Source organism: Amblyomma mixtum, chromosome 8 (genome assembly GCF_055824585.1).
Source record: "Amblyomma mixtum isolate Tamu chromosome 8, ASM5582458v1, whole genome shotgun sequence".
Classification (NCBI taxonomy): domain Eukaryota; kingdom Metazoa; phylum Arthropoda; class Arachnida; order Ixodida; family Ixodidae; genus Amblyomma; species Amblyomma mixtum.
In genome coordinates, this window is record NC_143019.1 from 105,016,092 (window position 1) to 105,043,892 (window position 27,801).

A 27,801-nucleotide genomic window follows, 5' to 3' on the forward strand; every position below is an offset into this window, starting at 1 on the left:
CTCTTCTTGCTTCAGCCGCTGTGCAGAATTCCATGTTACACGCACACACACAGTGACAAACACTGCTGCAGCATCACAGCGAAGCGGTTGCAGATGGTTGCTTCGGTCGCCATGCTAGCCGCCATAGCCATACTGCTGCGGCTGCCTCAAAAATTATTGCAACTGAAAACAAGAATGTCAGAATTTGTGCAGCATACATATTTAATGAGTCGCTTATGTGCCATTAAACTCAACTCAATATATATTTAATGGCAGCGCAAATTCAGTTTACATGAACAAGGGGGTAAAAAAAATTAGCTGCGTTCAATAAAACGGCGTTTTTGTCAGTGACGTTGTATTCTAGTTTCGAAACGCTGCTACCAAGGCTATACACTTCGCCCCTCGGGAGAAGTGAAGTGAGTTCGCCGAACTCACTTTGTGCCGAGTGCGTTCAGCGGCGAGTGTCATTAAAGTTCGTGTGACACGATGCAAATGACACTAAAGGCGAGTGTCACTCGTTGAAAAGACACTAAACATTGCTCATCTGACAGGGGTATTAAACTTCACCTCCTTCTATATTCTCAATGAGCAGCACTGACACTGCCCTGTCGTAATTTACTGGTTTTCTCAGATCACAAACTCCTGAGATCGCAGTGCCACAAAAAAGGATGTCTTTTCTAGCCAGACAATACCTACATATATGATTTGGACCACTGAAACTCAACAAATCCTCCAATGCCATGGCTTCCCAGGTTATCACCAAGGATGGCAGTTACTGTGCCAGTGACACTAGTTCCTTCTGAACTGCTGCAGCATCCAATGTCTAGCTTCTTTAGATCATCAAGCAAAGGCACCAGCACCTTTTTCTGTCCTAAGAATGTTAAATCACTCTCTTTGCAAAGCAAGCAAAGTTTGATGGACTCAGCAGAGCTCCTTTTCCAGGGATCAACATTTTCGAGCATGAAGTGCACCTCCAACAATTATGTATGTTTCTTCTTTGCAGACCCAAGAGTGTGAACAACCTCAAATGCATCCTGAAAAAGTATTATCTTCAATGCATTGGGATGCTCACGATAGGGTGAAATTTTTCAACACTGTTGTTGGAGGTTATGGGCTGCTAAACTGTGAAATTACAGTTAGACTTTCGAGCATCACATCAAGGGTTTTCAGTATAGGAATGTAGTGAAAGGTTGATGTGATACCCTTACTGTTGTTCCCTAAACGAATTGCAACAGGTTCTACGTATGAAAAATGTACTTTGGAGTAGGATGTGCGGCTGTGTTCTGTCCGAAACACACTATTGCGGGAACAGTGCACAGCTGAAACAGCATCTGCTTTCATCATATCATCTGCGAGTTTCTAAATGGTCTCATCACTCATACCACTCTCTGAGCTTTTTCTTCATAAGCGAAATCATGCTCTGAACTCTGCACCATCTATGTCACGCATAGCTTCTGCAATCATTTGGACCGTAGACGATGGGACATGGCAGTATGACAGCAAGCGGAGGTACAAATGAGCAAAGGCTTCACAGATGTGGTTATTGGTGCAGGTTCCTACGTTCTCCTTGAGCAGAGACACAGTCCGATTTGGTACTGCTTGTTCAGGTAAAACTAAATCCGAAGAGAGTTGTGTTTCATTGGCTGGTCCTGATTCTGGCACAATGTTACAAATAGACCTCTGGATTTCAGATACTGGCACTCTTTGAAGGCTCTTGCCATGACACCGTGAAGGGTGAGAAGAAAAGGATGCTTTGTTGGTGTAAGTTCTGCATGAAGGAAATGGGCACTTGGCTTTTGTTTGTCCCTTGTAAGATGTGCGCACCTTCAGGTGTGCTACAAGAGCCCTGTAGTCCTTGCAAGCCTGAAGACAGCTGTCCACCGTGCGTGACGACGTCATCCAGCCATCGAGGAGTCCTTGGGCAGCACCAGGCATCCTAGTGAAAAAGAAAGACGGCACCCTTCGCTTTTGCGTCGATTACCGCCGCCTGAACAGCATTACGGAGAAGGATGTCTACCCCCTCACCCATATCGACGACACACTGGATCGGCTATGCAACGCTAAGTACTTCTCATCGATGGACTTGAAGAGCAGCTACTGGCAAATTGAAGTCGACGAAAGAGATCGCGAGATGACTGCGTTCATCACGCCAGACAGATTCTTCGAGTTCAAGGTGATTCCATTCGGCCTCTGCTCTGCCCCAGCGACGTTCCAGCGAGTAATGGATACGGTGCTCGCAGGCTTGAAGTGGCAAATTTGTCTAGTCTACTTAGATGACGTTGTTGTCTTCTCCTCAAGCTTTGAAGACCATCTCAGAAGGCTTCGGACAGTGCTGGAAACAATCAAGTCTTCAGGACTAACACTGAAACCAGAGAAGTGCCACTTCGCCTACGAGGAGCTGCTGTTCCTTGGTCACGTCGTAAGCAAGGATGGAGTTCGCCCAGACCCTCAGAAGACGGCTGCGATCGCAGAGTTTCCACAGCCCAAAGACAAGAAAGCTGTACGCAGATTCCTTGGATTGTGCACTTATTACCGGCGATTTGTCAAGAACTTTTCGCGCGTCGCTGAACCTTTGACCCAATTTACCAAGGCTGACGTGCCTTTTAAATGGGAAACGCTGCAGGTGGAAGCTTTCAAAGAGCTGAAGCACCGCTTACAGTCCCCTCCTGTGCTCGGGCACTTTGATGAAAACGCCGAAACCGAAATTCATACCGATGCAAGCAGTGTGGGCTTAGGAGCGGTCCTCGTTCAGAAAAATGGTAGACAGGAGAAAGTTATTGCGTACACTAGCCGTTCACTATCGAAAGCCGAAGCCAACTATTCGACGACCGAGAAAGAATATTTCGCCATTATTTGGGCCATGTCGAAATTTCGCCCCTACCTATACGGACGACCATTCAAGGTTGTGAGCGATCACCATGCTCTGTGATGGCTTGCCAATTTGAAAGATCCATCCAGCCCCCTTGCTCGTTGGAGCCTGCGTCTTCAAGAATTCGACATAACTGTAGTCTACAAATCTGGCCGCAAGCATTCCGACGGAGACTGCTTGTCGCGAGCCCCCGTCGACGCAGCACCCGAAGAGGAAGACGACGACGCTTTCTCGGGAGCCGTAAGCGCCAGCTGTTTCGCGCAGCAGCAGCGCTCTGATCCTGAGTTGCAAAGTCTAGTTGATTATCTGAAAGGTAAGACCGCATCGCCTCCCCGAGGGTTCAAGCACCAACTGTCCTTCATCTTTCACAATAATGTCCTTGCTGAAGAAGAACTTCATGCCCAACAGGACTGTGCATCTTCTTTTAGTGGCCAAAAATCTCAGGCAAGAAATTATCCAGGCATGCTATGATGAGCCAACCGCGGGGCATCTTGGGATTGCTCGCACGTTGCACCGCATCCAGGAGAAGTACTATTGGTCGCGGCCAGCTGCCAACGTTTCCCGTTACGTGAAAACATGCCGTGAGTGTCAGCGACGCAAAACACCTCTGACTAGACCAGCCAGAATCCTGAACCCCATACCACCGCCAACTAAGCCCTTTCAGCAAATAGGAATGGACCTCCTCGGCCCCTTTCCGACTTCATCATCAGGTAACAAGTGGATTATTGTGGCCACCGACGCCGAAGTAAAAGCGTTGCGTAGTGGTACCGCAACAGAAGTCTCAAAATTTTTCGTCAAACAAATTCTCCAGCGACACGGCACCCCCGAAGTGCTCATTACAGACAGAGGAACGGCATTTACAGCGGAGCTGACGTAAGCCTTTTTGAACTAAGCCAGACAAGCCATCGGAGGACAACTGCCTATCATCCACAAACCAACGGACTCACAGAGCGTGTGAACAAAACCATCGCAGACATGCTCTGCATGTACATCGACGCCGAACACAAGACGTGGGACTCCATTCTGCCCTACGTGATCTTCGCCTATAATACTGCCGTCCAGGAGACAACCAGGTCTACCCCATTCCAGCTGGTATACGGCAGGAAGCCCACGACAACACTCAACGCAATGCTTCCGCACGTTTCTGACGAAGACAACCTCGACGTCGCCGCCTACCTTTATCGTGCCGAGAAAGCCCGAAGACTTGCGCGGCTTCGCATTCAAGACCAGCAGCACACCGACGCCCGACGCTACAATCTGCGCCGACGAGACACGCATTACAAGCCAGGTGATCGGGTTTGGATATGGACACCAGTTCGCTGCCGTGGATTGAGTGAAAAGTTGCTACGACGCTACTTTGGCCCGTATAGGGTTTCCCGCCGCATCGGTGACCTAGACTATGAAGTGATCCCCGACGGCACGACAGCATCTCAGCGACGACGCACACGCCCGGAAGTCATACATGTAGTACGTCTTAAGCCCTATTATGAACGCTACAGGACTCGGAAGATTGCATCCTCCGTCGTGTTTATTTTCATTTTAAAGCATCGAGGCGATGCTTCTTTGGGAGAGGATAATGCCACGTATCATTGCAGTGTCCGTTCGTTCGCGCTCAAGGTCGCAGGAAAGGGGTGTTATCATTTTGTTTGTGACGCGAGAAGCGACCAGACTAATCTCGATTGATCGCAGCCATGAAGAGCTGCATCTACGTGTTTCCAGATTACTCTAGATGATCTTGTCCTGTTATCTCGAAGTTTCATTGCCGGCTTTAAATTGAGCGATGCTGCGAGCGGTGGGCATTCGTAGTTCGACGACTGACGAGCACATTTGTTGTTTACGCCACTGCCGTGCTGTTCGAAAGTCTTGTTACTGTCTTTCTAACCACTGGACTGCCGTCACTACAACGTGTCAATATAGTACATACAGAGTAAGGCAGGCACACACAGCCAAAATGGTTCTGCAAGCAAATTGATTTCTTCAGCTTGAAATGTGACAATGCAATTATCTAGACTGCAAACCTTTTGGCCATCCTCTCGATGTCACTTATCTTCTCTACGATGAAGCGATTCATCTGTTTCAATGCCCCTGGTATCATTTCAGGCACCAGCCCTTTCCCTTCGAGCCGCTCTTTGTAACAGTCTGTCAAACGGAAGTAAAAATATGCGTGCAATGAGCACATAAATCAAAATTCCCCTGCCTAAACTCATTGAATGACATTGTGAAGTATTAGGCATGATGGTTTATTTGTTCTTCACTCACCACGCATCGCCTACACTTTCCACGGTGAGAGCTGCTCTTTCCTCGGGCAGTCAGGAAAGCATGGACAGTGCTTTCCTGCAAAACAGAAAACAAAGGAATGCAAAGTAATTAAAGAAATAACCCTGGGTGCAAAATTTCATAACTCGCAGTTGCTGAGACCGCCCGAGCAACTCTGCTGGGCTCCACACCGCAATTAGTAGATCTTTCACGAACATCAAGTCCTTGGGGTTGTTTTTTAATTCTCCTCCAAGCCGAGGTGGATATCCAGTGCCCATCCCCAATGTCAGTCTGAAAAAGATAATGCAAATCCAAGAACTCAATATGCCTGCTATATATTATGCTTGCTTGAAGGGAAAGATAAATTCTTCAACCCTAATTCATTAATTACAAGTAGAGTACCATGTCAGGCAGCTCTGGTGCTTGTGGCAATGGCTCCGGCGACACTCTCTTGGTAGGTGACAGTGTTGCTGTTGTCTGCAATGCGGGCAGTGCATCTGATGAATGGGCTTGCACCAACTGCAATATGAAAAAGTATCAGAACAATGGCTATTTTCAACAAACCCAGTATATTGCCGCCAAAGACGTCACTGCTCATTCTACTGCGTTCTCCATGCACAAGAAAAGTATGTTTACCTTGCATCCAGTGCAATGAGTCCAACAACCTTTGCTGCAGGCCGCCGCGGTGGCTCAGTTGTTATGGTGCTCGACTGCTGACCCGAAAGACGCGGGTTCGATCCCGACCGCGGCGGTCGAATTTATTTGGAGGAGAAATTTCAGAGGCCCGTGTACTGTGCGATGTCAGTGCACGTTAAAGAACCCCAGGTGGTCGAAATTTCCGGAGCCCTCCTCTACGGCGTCTATCATAGCCTTAGTCGCTTTGGGACGTTGAACCACATAAACCAACCAACCAGCTTTTGCTGCAATTCTCTATTTAGAGCTTGCTGCTCTTTAATCTCTGACTCCTTCAGTTGAATTTTTCCTTTCAGGCTGGCCGATTTGTTGGGATCCTCGACATCCTTGGCCAGCCAAGGATGGCCGCTGAGGTTGCCTGACCTTTTTTAAAGCTTTTACCATTAGCCATTCTCAAATCTCGTTTTGTCTGTTATTACTAGCTAGTTAAATTTTTTAGGCCCTTTACACCACATTTTTATTAAATCACACAGAAAACATTCCCTATTACCTTGTGTTTGGCGCATGATGGCCTTAGATGCCTATGTGCCATTAAACCCAACACAACACACACACATTCAGGCTGGCCACTTTTTCCTGGGCTGCTGCAAGCTGCCTTTTTAACTCTGCATCATTTGTTCCCTTTTGTGCGGAGAGCTTGCTTTTTTTTTTTAAAGCGAGCATCTTTAACAAGTTATTGCTGGGCCCTGCCTGTTTGATTTTTTTTCTGGCTGCAAAGAGAAGCACGTCACCGCATAGATATTAAACCACTCTTCATTCACAAGTGCAAAATAAATAGCATTATCAGAGCAGGCATGCTTACCTGCAATACCACATCATTGTTTCTTTCCTCGCTGTCGCTGCTGTTAATTATTCTCTTAACTCTCACCCGCCGGGCCCTCATATTTGTTTGGAGGTCATCTTCAGGCTCTGAAAAAATAATACAAAATTGGTAATGCTGACTGCTAGTATCCTGTAGTGGTGTACAAGACACAGAGCATCCCTTAGATACATTATTTCTTAAATTTAAAACATACTCACACTTCATATATGCGAGGCATTTAAGCATAAAATTAGACATGCATTTAAAAATAATTTTTCATGTAGAAATGATCGTATTTTCAGCATGGTAGTGTGCCATTAAACGGGTTGGGAGTACTAGTGTGGACTAAGCAGTATCCATTGCAACTATATGGTTGCAGATCAGGAAAGGTAGTGAGCCGGGGACTTTGTGCTGCCTATGAATAATTCTTCAGCTGTTTTCGTGGTTAGATTGCATCATAAAATTTTGGAATGGGAAACTCAACCACGAAGCCCAACAGCCCAAAGCAGTCCAAACGAAGGTCGCAATCAAACTCAACAATGCACTGGTATGGACCACTGGTGCGGTCTGCAGTGTGGCAGCTGTTTGACTGGATATTTTGAAGTTTAAATATGCTCCCTCAAATGAAAACTAAGCCACGTCCCTGTCTGTCGACATGCATTTGTAAATCAAAGGTGAAATTTCTCATAAATACTTAGATTATTACGGTTCCACGAGGCCTTCAAAGATAGCCTTCACAACAATAAAAATTCTAGTCAAGTGTCACCCCAAAAATTCTAGTCGAGCAGTCTCTTACTGTTTTTTTTTTTTTTTCGGAAGTAGTGCGAAACCACAGCTTTATTTAGCAGTGTATTCCTGGAACGCTTGGAGCAGCTTTATCTGCAGCCCAGGTCGAGCGGCCTCCGGAACTGTTTTCATCATTTTGTCTAATGATAATCTGAAATGTTCATAATAGTCAAAATTTTCACTTCCATTAAGGGTAAGCTTGCCCTCGGTAAGCTTGCCCAGGTTAGCTACTGTATGGGTGACCGCTAAAACTGTACGGTGCACGCCAGCCAGTCTGGCAACGTGCTCAGGCACTTCCGGTGAGCAGGCAATAAACGTCAGTTGTTTCATGGCTACTGCACGTGTCGGTCTCTTGTATACAGCTACTATTGCCTCATCGGCCCGGCCGGGCTTTTTTTTATGCCGTTTGCTCTGCGCAAGTGCTGTTTGTGGCAGTGTAGCCTCAGCTGCCAGCAAGTCTTCATGTGCAGCAGCAGATGCATCAGCCAGTGATTCATGCAAGCATCAGTCATCTAGCACCCATTCTTTGAACTGTGACAGTCCATCGTTGTCAATGAGTGCTGAGCTCAAGCACTTCACAGGGCTCAGACACTCCGATGGCCTGGGACGCACTGCTTGGCTCCAACACTGTGTTGGTCTGAGATGCGCCACTGGTCTCGGACACTGCACTGTCCTGGAGCACTGTGACGAAAAGGGCACCGCAGCTTTATTTAGCAGTGTATTCCTGGAACACTTGGAGCACCTTTATCTGCAAGTACAACAACAGATCAAGAAATTTTGAGGTACGCAAGAACATGACTCATTGGAACTCTGCGCCAATCATCACATATCTTTTTCAGAGTGAACTGCACTAATGTCATGCTACATCGACGGTTAATGTCCACATTACATTATTGGTGGCCGTATTTGGCATCTACGACATTTCACATGGAATTACCCAGCAATGATGTTACTGGTGCGTTGAGTCATGCATTGTTTGCTTACCGTGTGTTGGCTCCTCTTAGCGGAGTGACAGTGAAGTGGCCCCTTCTCGCTTTTGAGGTTTTCACCTTCCAGCGCTGCTCACCGTCCGCCGTCTCCACTTGCCCCCTCATGGTGTTCTCGTTGAAGTGCATCACAGCCAGCTAAGTCCTGAGTCAAGAGAAGTGATCAAGACATGTGCTTGGATGCCACATTCTTTTTTTTTTAAGCAGCACAACAGACGACGCGGGACATAGAAGTGGACAGAGACAGCACTAAATTTTTTCTAGGAAAGCAAGCATCAATTTTCATACAATATTCGAGCTTGCGCACCTGTGCATTGTCATCCTAGACACGCTTGTCAATGCTGAAAACACTTAAAGCACACATGGATCGCTATCGTGAATTTCTATCTACTATTGAGCAGCGTAAAAGGCTATAAATGGCAGCTTATTATGTGAAATGCAGTGATCATTATCAGTAAACGACACTTTAGTGTCAACCAAAAACAGTGTTCAACTAGGTTTGTCGATTTCTTTTTCGAACAGTTCAAATGTTACAGGAGCCTTACATTCATACACAGGCCTGTATAGCTTATGTTATGGAAGCCTACTAACTTGCCCTGCCTGCCATTCTATTCCGCATGTCAAAGCTGATGTACCTTGCTTGCATCCCTTCTTCCGAGAAAGCATTAGCCTTGGGAGCAAACTGGTTCAGCAGGCTGTGGAATGACTCCAACGAAAACGTCTGGACAGCCAGGGACAGCTGACGAATGTCACTCAGCAACGAAGGGGAGGCGACAATTTTTTTTCACTGCCTGGAATTCCTTTGAATCTGGAAGGAATGGACAAGCCAAATCAGCATTTCATTACTGCAGCCTAGAATGCAACATTGACTAAGCATTCAAGGAATGGCATTCAACAGTAGCTCTTACTTGGTCTCATCCACTCTCGGTTTTCAAGTGGACCGTGAACGCATTCTTTGTACAGCCTCTCGTGGCCAGCATGCTGGTTGCAGATGTGGTTGAGCAGGCTCATCCACATGCTGACCACGAAGTCCCCGTTCCCCATGCCCATAGCGCCCACCCAGTACAGGTGGTTGATGATGCCATCAATCCACCCTTCGATTGTTCTGTGCTTTCGGCTGCAGGCCCACAGCTTTTTCGTGAGGCCTAAAACAAGTTGAAGAATGTCAGGTTTCCAAAGCCTCACAAAGCCCTCTAACAATAATACAATAACAGGGTGTTAGTTACTTACCTTTGGCAACATGCCATACATCAAACCAGTGTTTTATTCCTGGCTTTTCCATTCTGCAGAAACGCCTAACACCAGGATGCCGGTCTGAAGATGGATAGCAAGAACAGGCAAGGCAGTGTGATTGCTCAGAAAGGAATTCTCTGAATGGGACCAGCTCAACATCACAGCAACAAAACAGAAGAGGTTGTCTTTGTATAAACTGTAAATTGTGGAGTGAACGTTGGGAATCGATACATAGGCTATGGGGATGTCGCAAGGAAGAGCTCCCGATTTTAACTTAGACCACTTGGGCTTCTTTAACATGTGTTGATACTGCACAAACAAACAGATGTTTGTGTGTTTTGCCTCCATCATATAATGACCACCACAGCCAGGATCAAACCCAGAACACTGGCATTAGTAGCCAAATACTGAGCCACTGTAGCAAGTTGAGAGTGTCCTGAGTTTGAAGATGTTTTTAAGCAGTGCTATGTTTGTGATTCTGGCATTATGCTCTGATTATACCACAACGGCAATGAGATGGCTAACAAAACTAAAATGGTAAAAATAAACGGCCGCCATGCCAGAAGCTTAGTACTGAAATCAGCTTATAACAACAGCTTAGTAGCAGATATCTCAGCATAGTCCCAGTGCTGTTCTTTGAGATGTGACAAGTACAGTGGGATAAAATGTTCTATTCCTCTATGCTTTCACAATGCATGTTTCACCCAATCTCCAAATGGCTTTTCATGTCATGTCAGTGTATAGCAGCCTAGACTGTTACCTGTTGTCAGTGAAGAGATGGCGGTGCCTGCATTTTCAAGCCCCTCCAGGCAGTTCCTCAGCCCCTCTTTTTCGATAGCCACGCTGTTTGGCACTGCTTCAGACTGCAAAGGAAACAAATAATTACATTATGACGCTTTTTGTGTCTCTAAAATTCAACAATAAACTTTTACAATACCTTGTGTTTGGCGCATGATGGCCTCAGTTGCCTATGTGCCATAAAACAACGCTTTTTTGTAGTCATTCCTTTCATTCACTACAGTCATCAGCCTAGCCATGTCCACTTCAGGACAGAGGCCTCTACTGTATCCATCCAAACAACTCTGCCCTGCCCAAATTTCCTAATTTCATCCACCCATCCCTGTTGTCCCCTGCTACATTCGCCTTCCTCTGGAACGTCTCTACACTGCATGCCCTGCCCATTCTCCCTTCATGATTTCGCCTTACTCTGATGAGGTATCAGTTACGTGCTGTTCATAACTTGAGTGAGCCTTCCAAGTGTGCTACAGCTACATCTTATTACCTCGATAACTTCTTTCTTGTATTCCTTATCAGCAATCACTTTTTGGCCGAGACCGAGACAGCGCACTTTCTACTTCCAGTACCGCACTGCTTGTATTAAGCTGTTATTCCTTTCTGAGACTATTGAACATTGCCTTTGTTTTTTTTTTCATATTAATTTTTTAGACCCATCCTTCTGCTTTGCCTGCCTTCGTCTTCTAGCGTGCACTGCAGTTCCTCCCCTCAGTTACTTACAGAGCTACGTCATCTGCAAATCAGATTATTGAGGCTGTCTTCACTATCTTTTATCCCCAGCTCTTCCCAGTTCAACCGTCTGATCTCTGTATAAGCAACGGAAATAAAGTCAGTTTTGTATTATTATTATTTACACCACAGCTTTTACTAGTAGCGATTTTTAAAATTTGTGTACATGTTCAAAAGGTAATATTAATGTCTGAAGGCCTTTACACCAGGGATGACTTTTTACATGTCTCTAATATTCAACAAAAAACTTTTACAATACCTTGTGTTTGGCGCATGATGGCCTCAGTTCCCTATGTGCCATAAAACACAACAAAAACACAACACATTATTTACACCACAAGATTCCTGCATGCAAGGCAGACGCTCCATTCTTATGGCAATGCTGCACAATTATTGCATTATGCATTGTATTTGTAGGTAATAACACACCTCTTTCACCACAACCTGCTCGGAGTGGACAATTTTGCCGACTTGCACAGCCAACAGGCTGTAGGTCAGGTACTTGGTGCTGTACCCAGGGTGAGTCACAGCGACCATCACCGGCCAGGTCAAGCTGCGCCCCTTTCAGTTCAATTCTCAGCATGGCCTGCTGCTCCTGAAAAAGCTGCAGGCAAGACAGCAGTCGTTCATTATTCTTCAATTATTAGGCAGGTTACTTGTTAGAAAGGTATGATGGCAGCTATGTTTTCTTTCTTAAGAAGTTCATATTTTAGTGCTTAACAGTCATGGCTACAAATGGTAGCTGCAAGGACTGGTGCAAATGTTTGTCTGCTAAAATAAATACCAACATATTAATCTCTAAATTGCTTCAAGAGAACAAGCTTTTGGATCATCATGACAATGACAGTGGCATTGTAGGAATGCAAAAAACACTGCAATGTCAGAACCATACAAGTGCAAGCTTACGTTCACAGTGTTGCATTTTCTGATGCAGACAGTGGTCCGCCTTACTGAGTTTAAATTAATAGTGGAACCTGGATATGTGATGGCTCACTTGCTGCTGTACCTAATGTAGCCCTGCATTTACAGACTCTTAGTATTAACTGCTTCAATGTAGTAACGTACACAATTTTGAAAAGATTGTAGCATGCTAATTCCTGCATGGCAACAAACTCTTGTAAGATTTTCTGAAGAAGCCTACAGTATTGCAGAGTGATCCACCATTTTTCCTGTGTTGCCTTTCCCTGATGAAACTGTTTACAGCTGCAGTGTTTATGAAGCTGTTCAGGGCATGCTCATACGAAAGCATGCAGCCGTACCTCATTTACGGCTAGCTGCAAGTAGCCACGCTGGTAATTACAAAAGGTGCGCTCGCTGATGGTCTGGATGCTTATCGACTTGAAGCAGCGCAATGCTGCAGCCACTGGGCAGCTCGAAAAGAGAAGAGCTGCAGCGATGAGGAGGTTGCCAGCCGCATTGTCACCCACAGATGGCTGGCTGTTCCACGTGTACTCGTGCCTCTGTGCACATGCCATGCCCACCCTGAGCAGTGTGCCCACGACAGTGAATTCACTGTGACACGGTTGGCAGCAGGTGCGGCTGGTGCCCACCAGCTCCCGAAGGCACCTCTCAAAAACAATGAATTTTCGTTCGTTTTTGAGGGGCATTTCTGCATGGTCACTGAAATAAAGAGCATTCAAATGCACTCCAATTCTTGTGCACTCATATCAAAGACTTGCAAAATGAAAAGGTGGCTCTATTATTGCCTTGCTCTATTCCTGAGGTTTTCACAGCAATGCAAAATGAAGATCGTCAGAATACAAGAACTCATGGTGACTTGTGCACTGGATACATGTTACACAACAACAAAGCAAAAAAGAAAAAGTGTAAGGATGCAGCCAAGCTCATAAATGCCTGCAAACCGTAATTATATATATTCAAGCCCTGCTAGTAGTTTTCGTAATGCAGTACACAACTGTGATCTATGAAATGTCAACATATTTAGTGTAGTCATCTGCATTAGATAAAACACTGCATATAAACGTCAACTCTCCTTGCTGACATGCGAAATGTTTCCGAAAAGTGTAAAAGTGTAGTTTGTTAAATGCGTGATTTCACGTCGGCACCGCGAACCAATCATAGCTCAGCACTTGTGACGTAAAGAGTACAAAACTGACTGTAATGAGTCCGGATTGGGGCGGAAGTTCCCCACCGCTGGTCGCCGCGAGGCTCGAAAGTGGTAGTTTTTGAAAATGTATTATAAATTATCTACTTGCTTTTGATGTATTGTACGCGGCATGAACATTCAGTGGCCTACACTCTACATAATGCAAGTATTTTTTTGCCAACCTCAGATACCCCTTTCTGGGACCCTTTAACAAGGTTTTGGTATCAGGGAAAATACGCGAGGCCTGGAGAAAAGCCACACTATTGTACCATTTCTTAAACCTGGGAAACCTCCAACCTCTCCTAGCAGTTATAGACCCATAGCCCTGACCAGATGCCTCGCGAAATCCTTTGAAAGTGTCCTTAATTAGGATTAACTTTTGCCCTTTAATCCCGTGAACTTCTTGACAGCCATCAGTGTGGTTTTAAAAAGTGATGCTCCACTGCAGATCACCTAGTACGTCTTGAAAATACTATCAGAGAAGCTTCTGTACATAAACAACTCTGTCTGGCTGTATTTTTCGATTTAGAAAAGGCATGTGACACATCGTGGAGGTTTGGGGTTCTTCAAGACCTTGCAGAGCTTGGCATCTGAGGCAGAATGTTGAACTGCCTAAAAGACTTCTTATGTAACCATTCATTCCATGTACGCCTAGGTGCAACCCTTTCGAAGAACTTCGTCCAGGAGAATGGAGTACCACAGGGGGAGTATCTTAAGTTCAATGCTCTTTGTTGTAAAGATGTACTCTCTTAGCAAAATAATCCCAAGATCTGTGGGGCGGAAACGTGGAGGCTAACAAAGAGGGTTCAGCTTAAAGGGGCCCAGAAACACAATCTTAGTTGACTGTTTTGCCTGTTGATCGCATACAGAGAGTTACAATGGTGCTATTAGCGTCGGTAATACCGCGTATATTCCGTTTTTTAATATTTTAATGTCCTCCCAAAAACAAATTGAGCTGCCGCGGTGGCTAAGTGGTTATGGTGCTCGGCTGCTGACCCGAAAGACGCGGGTTCGATCCCGGCCGCGGCGGCTAGAATTTCTTTGGAGGAGAAATTCTAGAGACCCGTGTACAGTGCGATGTCAGTGCACGTTAAAGAACCCCAGGTGGTCGAAATTTCCGGAGCCCTCCACTACGGCGTCTCTCGTAGCCTTAGTCGCTTTGGGACGTTAAACCCCATAAACCAAACCAAAAACAAATTCATGGCTCTGATGGTGTTGCCACACAGTGGCGGGTTTTAGCAGCGGATATGACACCACCTGGCGCGAGCTTGATGATCGGACAAACAGTAAATATACTGCAAATTGTGTGAATAAATAGACACATTTTGTCACCTGTCGGTGTTTTATATTAGATCAACAAAACCAACTTGTTCGTCTTAGATAAAAGTCCTGCAAAGCAAGTAAAATAAAAATATACCACCAGGGGCTCTGGCATGGAAACGACGCTGCCAGCCTCAGCAAGAACGAGTTACAGAGAGCAAGCAACCATGGAGTGCAAACTTCCGCGACGTGCTCTCGCAGGCTGTTTTGATTGGTTGCGCCAGGTGCCATCATTGGGAGAGCGAAATAGGAGTGGGAAGCCCTGCCAAAATCGAATTGAGAGCAGCGTTTCGTTTGCCTGTATTTTGAAATTTCTTCATTGAATAACTCCCGTTCCTGTGCACCGATTCCTGTAATTCTTTTTGATTCAGCATCTGTGTGACATAAAGAATCCACCTGAAGTATAGCCAGTATCCCCTCAAGCAGTGTTTCGCAGCCCCTTTAAGTTAAGGACAACGCAGCGAGCTATGGAAGGAAAGTTGATAGGTGTAACGTTAAGAGATCAGAAGTGGGCGGAGTGGGTGAGAGAACAAACGCGCGTTAATGATATCCTAGTTGAAATCGAGAGGAAGAAGTGGGCTTGGGCAGGGCATGTAATGCGAAGGCAAGATAACCGCTGGTCTTTAAGGGTAACGGAGTGGATTCCAAGAGAAGGCAAGCGTAGCAGGGGGCGGCAGAAAATTAGGTGGGCGGATGAGATTAAGAAATTTGCGGGAATATGGTGGCCGCGGCTGGCGAAGGACAGGGTTAATTGGAGAGAGATGGGAGAGGCCTTTGCCCTGCAGTGGGTGTAGTCAGGCTGATGATGATGTATGTAGATGACCTCCAGATAGCCTGCACATCCTCAAACATATTAACATGTGAAAGACAAATACAGTTAACAATAAACTGGCAACATGGGCAGACAGAAATGGTTTCTGGTTTTCTCCACAGAAAACAGTGGCCATTTTTTTCTTGCTCAAACGAGGTTTACAGGCAGATTCCACCCTACACCTGAATGAAATATAGTTACCCTTAAAAAACGAGCATAAATTTCTAGGCATAACATTAGACAGAAGACGCACTTTCTTGCCTCACTTAAACACATTAAAAAAGAAAGCCTCCCGATCCCTTAAAATACTTAAAGTACTCTCCTGAAAGCACTGGGCTTCCGATAGGTGATGTCTTTTGCACATTTATCGCTCTATAGTGCGCTCCTCCCTGGATTACGGATATATTGTATATGTCTCAGCGAGACCATCATACTTGAAACGACTGGATCCGGTACATAATTTAGGTTTGCGTCTTTCCATAGGTGCATACAGGACTTAGCCCATAAATAGTCTTTATGTAGAAACTTATGAACCATCACTTACAGACAGAAGAACGATGGTCACGTGTTCATACATTTTAAAAATCTGTTCACTACCTAAACACATCTGTTACCAAATAGTCTCAAAGTGCCCATCAAGAACACTATTTAATAACAAACCGCAGACTACTAGGCCACTGCTCTTGGGTTTCGAAGAGATGCGCGAAAACCTCGGCATACTAGGCACATTACCTGGCATTGCTCCAAGACTAGATCCATTACCACCATGGTACCTTTTTCCTTCCATCTGCGATTTCACTCTTACAAAGTTTCCTAAAAAAGAAACCCCACAGCAGCATATAATACAAGAATTTTTTGCACTCGAGGAAAAATACAGTACTTTTACACCTTTTTATACAGATGTTTACATTGGTAGCGCAGTGGTACAGGAGAATTGGAATCAAATAGTAAGGCTTCTGCAATGGGCATCAATCTTCACATCCGAATGTTACACCATCTGTGTAGCCACTCAGCAAATAGTAAACAAGAAGCTCACAAACAGTATTATTTACACAGACTCACTAAGTTTACTTACTGCGCTTCATTCTAGGAATGCAATCACTCCACTACTTGGTAACATCATACGTAACATAGTAATAGCCACAGGTCAAGGACAGAACATTATACTCTGCTGGGTACCGAGTCATGTCGGAATAAAAGGAAATGAGAGGGCAGATTTCTGCGCTGCTCAAGCTCGGGGCTAGGAAATAGGAAAAAGTAAATAGGCCCTTTGTAGATTGCGTGAACTTAATACAGTGTAAATTAAAAGAAAAATGGCAGTCATCTTGGAACAATTAGGTAAATAAACTACACTTAGTAAAGCCAGTTTTAGGTGAGTGGCAGTTCTGCACCCACCAGGAACGTTTCAAAGAAGTGGTTATCTGTCATCTTCGTATAGGGCACATGCATCTCACACATAATTTCCTGCTAACAAAAGAAGACAAGCCACAATGTGAATTATGCGAAGATAAGTTAACAACAATAAACCATGTTTTATTTTCATGCAGAAAACTGAGGAAAGAGCATTTTAAGTTTTTTATAGCGAACACATACCATTCCATCCAACATTCCTTATAGACCTCCTCCATGTTTGCAAACAAGCGAGGTGGCGCTGCAGTCGCTGCAGGCTCGCGGTAGGCAAGAGGCCAGGGAGTGGCGTCGAGTAGAGGTGGTGCAGCGCCTGTTTTCAAGGCTTGTAGGCGCGTTTTGAGTTTCTGAGAATCATAGAAATGGTTGATGCTTTCAACTTTGTATTCCTCGAAGTACACAGACTCGCATTGGCCATGTACGGCGTATTTCTCTACAGTGTATTGTACCTAGGCATTGAATAAAATGATAAGGTTTTGACACTCTGCACCAGCCAGAATGATTTTACCTCAGGACAGTAGTGAGGTAAGCACTGGCGTTTTTTCGGCAGAGCCGACGTGCGCTCACCATCTGCTGACACACGTGTCGCGCAGTGCGAAAAGTGGGGACAGCGTCGATCGTGTCCCGATCTCATATGTCTCGCGTAACCGCTGTTTTTAGCCGTCAGATCAGGCACCAGCCAGGCCGACTTCTCCCCTTAAACTGGTGGATTTAGTGAAAAGTTTGAATTCCTGAAATTATATTCTTTCGTAGCTCTGGGACTTTGGTTTTGTGACGGAAAAATATAGCAAAATATTCAGTAGAAATTCATAAAATTACGGTTTTTTGATCTGTGGTCGTAAAAAATTGTGAGGTAAGGGGGTTTCTGATGGCGCTTGCACGTCGCGAATTCTGCGGGTTTCCGACGACGGAGTACCACAATGGTAGCATCACTACGAAGAGGGATCATAGGTTTCGTTGATTTCAGTGCCGCATTTCTTTGACCAAAGCGAAAGCGTAAAGGCCATGACAAGGGAGTGAACTTAAAGGTTTGTTTTTTGATCTACCACATTTTCAGTGATTGGCATCCCTCCCCCCTTCGTAAATTTCTAAATAATGGAAATAGAATGATTCTATTTGTCGCGAACGGTTCCGGATACGAAGAGAAGTGCAATAAATGTCCCGATTTTTTTCCTACAGGAGCAGTAGTATGTTAGTTATTTTGATAACAAAAGTTTTCATGTGACTATGCAAGCATAAGTACTGGTAATCTAATAAAAAAAAGAAGTAATACCGCCATCATAGAGAACAGGGCTTTGGGGACATGCTGGCATAAAATCTTTCCGCACTTTATACTTAATTATTCAAGACCCGGGGTGACTTGACGAGGGTGTTAATTGTAATTACCGGAGAACTGTACCAGGTATAGCTGAAAATAAAACGCATTACTAAAATTACCAGAGCAATTTCATATTTGCACCAAATTTGGTTACATATATCATGCATCCATAAAGAAAAAACTTTTCATTGCCTCATCCCCTGTAAATCTCGCTACATGCTCTTTTGGTAGCCCGCCTGCGGTTGCTTCTTTCCAAACAGGCTTCGCGATCATGTACTACTTCATGAAGCAGCTTATGACATATGCATGATGCAATGAAAAGGATGTGGTTTTTAGCACACTTAAAGTACGCTGTACGAAGCATGCCAACGTGACCGCGCAAGATTGTCACAACTTACCTGACTGCTTTCTACTAGAATCAAATGATCATGTCGGTCATGTTAAGAAATAGTTTCAAGAATATAGTAAATGCCCTAAAACGCGCCATTATATTTTCGTATAACTTCTACACACGTTAAAACATAATGTGCTATCAACAAAATAACGCACTCGTTGATGGTGAATGACCTTGCCGGCGCCCGTGCACACCAGCGCTGGGTGATAAGTACGTGCACTACTACATGCTTTTTTTTTCTTGCGCAGTTTTAAACGTACCATGCTGTTGTTCATTTGAATGAGCGCAAAAATTTCCCTGCTATGAAGTGCGTTGACTGGCAGCGCCTGTCGACACCCAGACTTCGCGCTTTTACTACCGCGGCCCATTTCCTAATGTGGTATTTATATGCGAGAAACCTATTAAGGCTAATCTAATTTTCCGTTTTATGATACTACGTGGGTAAACGAAACAGCTGGTCAGTACATGCTGCTTCTGCAGTGCGCAGCCACGATGCAGCCGCCGGTAGCTGCGGCAGCTGCGGTAGGCACGGGCAGGCGGAACCTGTTTTGCCTACCACGCGAAAGTCGCTACTGACATCAGCGCCACCGCATCTCCGTGACGTCGCGGGGTGAAGGAGGTCTATAGGCGGACATGCACTTGTTGACATTTCACAGGTTTTTAAACATAGCAGGTGTTTTATTCGATTGGTTGGGAGCCTCGACATCCTTGTGCAGCGAAGGATGATTGCAGAGGTTACCTGACCTTTGAAGATTTTACCATAAGTCACTTGTAAAATCCCCGCAGGGAGGCGTCTGCAGCATGCAGACGTTGGTGAGTGGCGACACCACGGGGTTAACCCGAGCATCTGCAGGGACATCCCCTCAGGGGGATGATGGTGAAAAATGCGTCACCACGGACCCGAGCATCCGCGCTTAGCCGTGCGTGGCATCGCCGTGTCCGGGGAAAAGGGGATCCTGGTGGTTGAGCCGATGCCGAGCGTTTGGACCCTTAAGGCCCCTCGGCGGAGGCAACACACCACTTTGGCCCCAGCTTCCTGTAGACGGCACCTCCGGCCTGACCCGACCGGAGGAAATCGGCAGTCGCCTTTTCCTGTCCTCCCCTCTATCTTTCACTTTCCTATTTCCTTTCTTACAACTTTCCTGTATCCTCCTCTCTTCTTTGTTTTTTCCTTTTTCCTGGCGGCGAGGGTTAACCGTGTGTGACCAACTACCCTGAGTTGAGTCATATTAGGTTATAGTTAAGGTGTACAGCTGGCGTGGGCAGGACTTTCTTTCAAGTACCTGTCGCGTCCCCTTGTTGGACTCCATGGTGGGTGGCTGGCACCATGACCGAAAAACTACATTTTTTTATGGCTCCCCCCCTTTCAAAACTTGATCGCTCTCTCAAGAGAGGGCGGACCGAAGCAGATGACTTTTTCCAGAAAAGAAAAGTATCCTTTCCAAAATTTCATGTCATTCACAGTAAAGCAGAAGAAACACAAGCAAGGATAATATCCCCATTCCAAGTCTCAAAACGCTTGACGGATGCCTTAGGCCTTGGCTACAAGGTGTCAAAAATGGCCAGTGGCGACTTACTTCTTGAACTGCGCGACAGCATACAACACTCAAAAGTTGCAACAATTGTATCCATTGGGGACATCCCTGTCTCTGTGACCCCACATCGGTCTCTGAATACTGTACGAGGCGTCATTTCTGAAATAGATTTTGTCCACCTTTCTGAAAAGGAAATGCTCGAAGGACTTACTGACCAAGAAGTTATAGATGTCCACCGGATCAAGATCCGGAAGGATGGCAAAGAAGTGGACACCAAACACCTGATCTTGACATTCAACATGAGCACATTACCCGAATCCATTGAAGTAGGCTACCTGAAAATAAATGTAAGACCGTATATTCCCAACCCACGCAGATGTTTCAACTGCCAGAGATTTGGCCACGGCTCCCAGAGTTGTCGCGGCCGCAAAACTTGCGCAAAATGCTCTTCGAAGGACCACCAATCCGAAGAATGTGTTGCTAACCTACGGTGTGCAAACTGTGATGGCGACCATGCTGCCTACTCCAGGGCTTGTCCGTCCTGGAAAAAAGAGAAAGAAATCATTACTCTCAAGACTACGCAAAACATTTCTTTCAAAGAAGCAAGAAGGCAATACTCTCAAACAAACAAATTCACCTTCACTGCAAAAACAAACTTCGCCGATGTGGTGCGTGGGCGCGGCGCACCACACCAGGCTTCGGCACCTGTCCAGGCCACACGTAGTGAGCCTGTGGCGGGGCCATCCGCGCCGTCTGGTGGAGTAGCTCACGCTACTCCGCCTACCCCAAAGGAGGGGACGCAGACCCCCGGGTCGGCGGGCCCAAAGACCTCTTCCCACAGGTCGAGGTCAAATTCGAAAATCAATGTGCCTCCTGCACGGTCGTCCAGTGCCTCCGCAGAGGCGATGGACACGACCCCGGGCAGCCCCTCGCCGTCCACGTCGGACGGTCGGCGGAGCTCCCTGGATCGGTCAAAAAGAGACAGGCCCCGAGTCACGGGGCCATAAACAACTTGATCTAGTTTTTTCAATCAGTACAAACACAAAACTAAGATGGCTTTCATAATACAATGGAACTGTAGAGGAATGTTGAGGAACTACAATGATATAACTCATATTCTAGGGTCAGTGATGCCTCTAGCCCTATGTCTCCAGGAGACCAATCTTGGTCCACAACATTCAAATATCTTAAAACATTACACAACTTTTAGGCGTGATCGCGAACATGCAAATAGACTCTCGGGAGGCGTCGCAATCATCATCCAAAGCGGCGTCCCGGCTCAAGAAATCAAACTGAAAACAAAACTTGAGGCGGTTGCGGTTAGCGTCATCAGCTACAAAACCATTACAATATGTTCTGTATATCTTCCCCCACACATCACATTAACATGCCAAGATCTAGAAGGCCTGATCGATGAATTGCCGGAGCCATTCCTGGTAGTTGGCGATTTTAACGCTCACTCTCCGTTTTGGGGAAGCGAACGCTGTGACTCTAGAGGCCAAACAATCGAAGATTTTATACTTTCGAATAATGTCTGTCTTTTAAATACGGGAAAAGCCACATATTGCTGTCCAAGCACAGCAAAAATGAGCTCTCTCGATTTAGCTTTCGCATCACCATTACTTTTTAACGATTTTAAATGGGATGTTTTAAATGACCCCATGGGCAGCGATCACTTACCTACCATCATCAGGCTCTCATCGTCGACTCCAATCATCCCCACAAGGCCACGGCGCTGGAAAATTCAGCTCGCCGACTGGTCACTTTTTACAAAAAGTGCCACTCTGGAAAAGGAATTTTGTGACGACCTTAGCACAGATGAAATTAATGAGAAGTTTACTGAATGCATAATATCGGCCGCAACACTCGCTATACCACAAACAACAGGACTTGCACAAAAGAAACACAAAGTGTGGTGGACAAAAGAATGCACATTAGCAAAAAAACAACAAAAGAAAGCCTGGAGCGCTCTGCGTCGATATCCCACTGCAGAGAACCTACTCACCTTTAAGAAGGTAAAAGCCAGAGCGCGGTATGTGCGAAGAAATGCAGAGAAAACCTCTTGGCAGAAATATGTCTCCTCAATAAATAGTTCAATAACATCAAAGAAAATGTGGGAAAAAGTTCGTAAATTTACTGGTGACCATACCCCTTTCACACTTCCTCTCTTGACGGCACCCGGGACACAAACATCTTTAGAAGAACAGGCCAACATACTGGGCGAGCATTTTGCTGAGATCTCAAGCTCATCCAACTACACAAACACATTTCAGAAACACAAATCAATAGCTGAAAAACAAAAATTTCCATCTGGAGCAGGTGTACATGAGGATTATAACCAGCCTCTCACACTACAAGAATTAAATAAAGTATTATCTTCTGGAAAAAAGACAGCACCAGGACCAGACAACGTGCATTACGCTATGCTTGCACATCTCTCCGAGGCTGCTGTAGAGGCACTGTTAAAATTCTTTAATAAAATCTGGATAACTGGAAATATACCTGACGAGTGGAAAAAAGCAGTCATAATACCTTTTCTCAAACCCGGAAAACCACCAACAAGTCCTAGCAGTTACAGACCAATAGCCCTCACCAGCTGCATTGCTAAATCTTTCGAAAGTGTACTAAACATTAGACTAACCTTCGTACTTGAATCTCGGCAACTACTAGATAAACACCAATGTGGGTTTAAGAAAACATGCTCCACCACAGATCATCTTGTCCGCCTAGAAAACACCATCCGGGAGGCGTTCATCCACAAGCAGCACTGTATTGGGGTCTTCTTCGACTTGGAGAAGGCCTACGATACTACGTGGAAGTTCGGCATCCTCCGTGACCTAGCAGAGCTAGGTATCCGCGGCAGGATGTTGAACTGCTTGAACGACTTCCTGGCTAACCGCACATTCCGAGTCCGCCTAGGAGCAACTCTCTCCATGACTTTCACCCAAGAGAACGGCGTACCCCAGGGGTGCATTCTAAGCACGACACTCTTCATAGTAAAAATGAATTCCTTAGCTAAAGTAATACCCAAGTCCATAATGTATTCAGTCTATGTAGATGACCTACAAATAGCATGCACGTCCTCTAGCATATCAACCTGTGAGAGACAAATACAAATCACACTAAATAAACTAGGTGCTTGGGCAGACATAAATGGGTTTAAATTTTCTCCTCAAAAAACAGTAGCTGTTCTTTTTTCATTGCGACGAGGCCTACAGGTCGATCCCAGTCTATACCTGAATCACACTGCGCTACCAATTAAACAAGAACACAAATTTTTAGGCCTAACTTTCGACAAGAAACTCACATTTCTACCACACATTAACAACCTTAAAAAGAAAGCTTCTCAAGTCCTCAATATCTTAAAAGTTCTCTCACGGAAGCGGTGGGGGTCCGATAGAGCAAGCCTTTTACAAATATATCGCTCTCTGGTGCGCTCCAAGCTGGACTACGGGTGCATAGTATATGGTTCGGCAAGAGCATCCTACTTAAAAAGATTAGACCCCATTCATAATCTTGGTCTGCGCCTATCATCTGGAGCATACAGAACATCACCAGTAGTTAGCCTTTACGTTGAAACTAATGAAGCAGCTCTTGAGGATCGAAGAATCGCCCTTACATGCTCATATGTCTTAAAAATCCGTTCTCTTCCGAAACATCTCTGCCATCCAGTTGTCACCAAGTGCCCATCTAAAAGATTATTCATCAACAAACCACATTCTATCAGACCATTACTATTGCGCTTTGAAGACAAATGTGAAGAGCTAACAGTACTAGATGCCCTACCGAATATTGCACAAAGGAATGAATATTTACCACCATGGTACAGCCTGCCTTCAGTATGTGACCTCACAATGACACATTTAGATAAAAAGCAAACGCCAAATGAGTACATATTACAGGAATTCTTTGCACTACAAGAAAAGTATGACACTTACATTGAATTTTATACCGATGGCTCAAAAACAGAAAATCACGTTGGAAGTGCAGTAATCCAAGGAAAAAACAAACAGATAATGCGACTACCAGAATGCGCATCGGTTTTTACTGCTGAGTGTTATGCCATCTTTGTAGCTGTGGAAAAAATAGTAAGAGAGAATATCAAAAATAGCATCATTTACACCGATTCCCTGAGTATGCTCAAAGCACTGCACTCCAGAAATGCTGCTGAACCCATAATAGGTAACATCATACATAACATTGTTAAAATCACAAAACAAAAACGTAACATTAAATTCTGCTGGGTTCCTAGCCATGTTGGAATTGTAGGTAATGAGAAAGCAGATGTATGTGCTGCACAAGCCCGGAATGGCCAAATAAAGCAAGTGAACATACCGCACAGGGATTGTTTAAAGTTTATCTACAGTAAACTCAGAAATAAGTGGCAGGCAGAATGGGAAGAGCACGCAAACAACAAATTACATTCTGTTAAGCCCATTTTAGGGGAATGGCAATCGTGTAAGCATCAAGAACGTTTTACCGAAGTTATTTTATGTCGGCTCCGCATTGGACACACCCACCTCACGCACAACTTTCTGCTAACCAAACAAAACAAACCTCTCTGTGACATGTGTGGTGCTGAACTCACAGTGAACCACATTTTAATTTCATGTATAAAGCTAGAAGAACTAAGAAAGAAATATTTTACAACATTTTACAGGGAAACCATCCCATTACACCCCATGTTACTTTTAGGTGATCGAGCACTGGTTGACATCTCATGTATTTTTAGGTTTCTCAAGGAAGCAAGCATTTTAAACAAACTCTAAGTATAGAAAGCTTCACCTTTAACAAAAACTCTAACCTTGTGTTTGGCGCATCATAGCCTCAGTTGCTTTTGCGCCATTAAAATCAATATAACTAACTAACTCACTTGTAAAATTTTTTCTTATATTTTTACTAGGTTGCATGAAATAACTTTTTAGGCCCATTACACCACTCTTGATTTACACTTTTGTACAACTTCCTATATAAAAGTTTTTTCTACCCTGAGCTTGGCGCATGATAGCCTTTGCCGCTTTGCGCTATTAAACCCAACACAGTAACACAATCTAGTCATCAAACTTTGCGTCGGGGTTACATTTTGTTCCCTCTATCTAAAGCTACCATTCGTTTTCTTCTATCCTGATTAGTTGCTCCGTTATTCGTGGAAGACAGCGTTACACCGGACGTGACCTTGGCCGCAAGTATGAGCCATTGAAGGCTTTCGCCTTAATAAACAGGCTGGTTTAAAGGAATGGACTTTGGAAAGTAGAGGTATGGTATAGGCTGCGAGTCACACGGCCTTTGGTGCCAACAATGGCGAGAAAAGAGGCAATGCACCGGCGGCTGGAGATGCGAACTTTAGCTGAAAGACGACATCATGCGGAAAGGCCCCCACTGCCCAGCATTGGGAGCTCGCATAAAACAAAAGGAATTGTGTTTTAGCAACTAATGCGTGTGCTGTTCCCTCAGCAAGCTTAAAATTGGTTTTTGAGAAAAGGAAATTGCACAGTATCTGTCTCACATATTTCGGTGCATACCTGAACCGCGCAGTAAGGGAAGGGAGGAAGGCGGGAGTCGGAGGAAGAGGTGCTGTAGTGGAGGTCTCTAATTTTGACCACCTGGGGATTTTTAACGTGAACTAACATCGCACAGCACACAGGTGCCTTTTGTATTCTGCCTCCATCGAAACACGGCCGCTGCGGTCTGGTTCGAACCCGGGTACTCCAGCTCGATAGATGAGCGCCTTAAACCCCGGCAAGCTTCATGCTCGCGTATACACGGCAGCCACGTTAATGAAGGGATTTGGCGGAGGTTCGATGTTCATTAAATATGTAACTGTTATGACTCAGCAAACCACAAACCACTTGGAGATGTCCAGATTAAGCCTAAACGTCTACATACCGAGGCATAATCTCTGAAACCTCTTATTTACCAACCTTCGTGGAAAAGCTGGAGATGTGCCCACGATATTATATCTGCCTTAACCTAGACACCTAGTAGATATTACACGTCCTGGGAATGTAATTGAGATATAATTTAAGAATTCCACATTTTTCAGTCATTCGATATTTCGTGTTGCCTTACTGCATTTAAAGTTGGAAATTGCTTTTATTTATTTATTTATTCAATAAACCACTAAAGGCCCTCAATAGAGGGTATGACATAGTGGGGAGCAATGACACACAACGCAAAATAAGAATGAGCAAGCACCAAGGTGCTATACATAAATACAGAAAGCACATGTAGAAAACAAAACAAGAAACAAACAAAAACCGGTAGTATACATTGTAATTTACACGAAAAAAGAACAGATAGTGTTTTAGAGGCATAACAACCGCAGGAACAAAACAAAATAATAGCTGAATGCAGCAAGTGGTACAATCAATTAGTAAAGCTAAACAGACATTTGGGTTAGAAGGTCTTGAAACTTGTTAAGATCCGTTTCAGAAGGGATGTGTGATGGTAGATTATTCCAGTCGACTATAGTATGCGGTACGAAAGAGTTAGCAAAAGCAGAAGTGTGGCATGATATGCGTTTAACTTTCAGCGGGTGGTCGCGACGTGGAAAAAAAGATTCAGGTGATTGAAAAAAATCGTTATGGAGCAGGACATGATGGTGAAGTTTATGGAAAAGGGTCAAGCGTGATAGTTTGCGGCGATGTGATAACGTAACAAGTTCGGCGCGAGCCTTTAGTGCGGTGACGCTAGTATGACGAGAATAATCAGAAAAGATGAATCTAACGGCACGGTTTTGCAAAGATTCCAAGTCATCTATAAGGTATGCTTGATCCGGGTCGCAGATGGCCGACGCATATTCTATTTTAGGCTGTATTAAGGTAACGTATGCTAGTTTTTTTAGGTGAAAAGGCGCTTGTTTAAGGTTACGTTTTAGAAGACCCAGAGAGCGGTTAGCAGCTGCAAGAATATGGCTAAGATGGTAATTCCATGTTAAATTAGACTGAAGGTGTAGTCCCAGATACTTGTAGGAAGTAGAAAGTTTAACCGGGTTATTAAGGAGAGTGTAAGATGTCGGGATGCGGCAAGACTTGCAAGTGAAAGAGACAAGTTTAGTTTTAGAGGAATTAAGGGTCATTAACCAAGAAGAACACCAGTTACTAATGGAATCTAAATCAGTTTGCAAAGATTGGCGGTCAGAGTCGTTAGAAATGCTACGGTATATAACACAGTCACCAGCGAATAATCTGATTTTGGATGATTCGCAGGCGGGTAAGTCATTTATGTAGATTAGAAAAAGTAAAGGTCCCAAATCGCTTCCCTGGGGAACACCGGACGAAACGGGTGAGGAGGACGAAAGATGATTATTGACAGAAATGAACTGAGATCGACATGCAAGAAAAGCTTTAACCCAGGCAATAACATCGGAATGAATGACAAAGTGGGTTAGTTTGAGCAAAAGTCTGTGATGGGGGACCTGGTCAAATGCTTTAGAGAAGTCAAGGAATAGCGCATCGACTTGTTTGCCTGCGTCCACTGATGAAAAGAGGTCGTGAGTGAAGCCGGAAAGTCTAGTGTCACATGAGAAACCCCTTCGAAATCCATGCTGGTATTTGAATATGATGTTGTGGTGCTCAAGATAGCTGATAATATTAGTGTAAACAACATGTTCCATTAGCTTAGATATGGAGCTAGTTAAGGATATTGGATGATAGTTGAGAGGATTAGGGTGGTCACCAGATTTGAATATGGGTATTACTTTAGCTACACGCTAATCGCTAGGAATCGATCCAGATGATAATGACTGAGAAAAGAGTGATGACAATACTGGATAAATGCTC

The 27,801-nt window shown here is 44.8% G+C and overlaps 1 protein-coding gene across 4 annotated transcripts in view; it reads left to right on the top strand.

Annotated features, from left to right (window-relative positions):
- The window catches only part of LOC149333768 (uncharacterized), a 135,424-nt gene that overhangs the window by 102,192 nt on the left and 5,431 nt on the right, over window positions 1-27,801 (top strand). For 3 of the 4 annotated variants that reach the window (XR_016285321.1, XM_089558763.1, XM_089558765.1), the window contains one exon: window positions 9,661-11,242. The exons of the other annotated variant lie outside the window; for it this stretch is intronic. The gene's annotated coding sequence lies outside the window, so the exon portion shown is untranslated. Of the gene's footprint in view, window positions 1-9,660; window positions 11,243-27,801 lie in introns of those variants that run through there. 4 annotated transcript variants of the gene reach the window in all.